The following is a 1217-nucleotide window of genomic DNA, read 5'->3' as shown; positions in this document are numbered from 1 at the left end:
GGCACGTCTGCATCACATCTCTGTTCTCAGGCTGTCTGCTTTCTCGATGGGACGGCAGGTAGAACTGCTCACAGCATTTAATGGCTCTTTTTCTATACCTAATGTATTTTGTTTTGTTTTGTGTTTGGGTGCCAAATGTGTGGCGCTGAAGTTGAGTACATTAAATATATTTACGGTACGATTTCCCCACAGATGTGCCATGAAGCAGTCCTTTCTTTGCTTGGGCCTTCTCTCTACTAGAGACCCATGTATTTTGTAATTGAAGAACACCAAGTTCCTCCTTGAACTCTTCCTTTGGGAGGCCAGAATTTCAACTATGTCACTGAGCTTTGGAAAACACCACATTGGCCCCTCAAATTAAACCTGGAGTTGGTATATACTGGGGAGTCTTGATGCCGTCTGGGTGCAAAGGGCATTCAGGCCCTCAGAAGGAAGCCCAGCTGAAGTTCTTTAGACCCAGACACCCTCCTGGGTCACCCCAATGATCATCAAGCTCTGCCTCCGGGACTCCTGCAACATTCAATGTTCTGCCCACTTAGTCTGGCACTTTTTATTGACGTTCGTCTTTATGTATATTATTTTATGTGTACATGACCTGTCTTTCCAGTTAGATCATAAATTCTTCACGGGCAGATGGCATATGTCTTTTATCTCTTTTTATAATCCACAATGTCTCACATTGTGCCTTTATATAAAAGTGCTCCATTCACATCTAGCTTCAGTTATGAGCAATTTTCTTATAGGAGACAGGACATGAGCAACTTTCTTATAGGACACGAACTAACTATATAGACATCCTTTAAAAGCACAACTTATACAAAAAGCCAATAGTTGTTGTTTCAGCTAAGCAAGCCGGATTTTAAAAATCATTTGCTTAATTTTGAAGTTACTGAGGATTGTAAGGGGACTCTCAAGTCAGGAATTTACATCAATTACAAAAGCAAAGAAAATGTTAGTTGCTTTAAAAAAACAAACTTAAACTATGAGGTAACCCCAATATTTGACTTGACTCAGAGCCTTATGAAAACAGGCTTATTTTCAACCTTCTCAAATAGAGAAACTGCGGTCTTGTGCTCCATATTGTGGAGGGTTTTGTTTTTGTTTTTGTTTTTGTGGATTTAAAAATGTGGGGCAGTAGTTAATTAGAATCTTAGAGTAACAAACCACACTACTCCATGAAGATTCTCATTGAAAAAAAACTATCTGTTTTCAGTAGT

Source organism: Hipposideros armiger, unplaced genomic scaffold, assembly GCF_001890085.2.
Source record: "Hipposideros armiger isolate ML-2016 unplaced genomic scaffold, ASM189008v1 scaffold_2, whole genome shotgun sequence".
Lineage (NCBI taxonomy): Eukaryota > Metazoa > Chordata > Mammalia > Chiroptera > Hipposideridae > Hipposideros > Hipposideros armiger.
Note: the sequence above shows the minus strand (reverse complement) of the source record.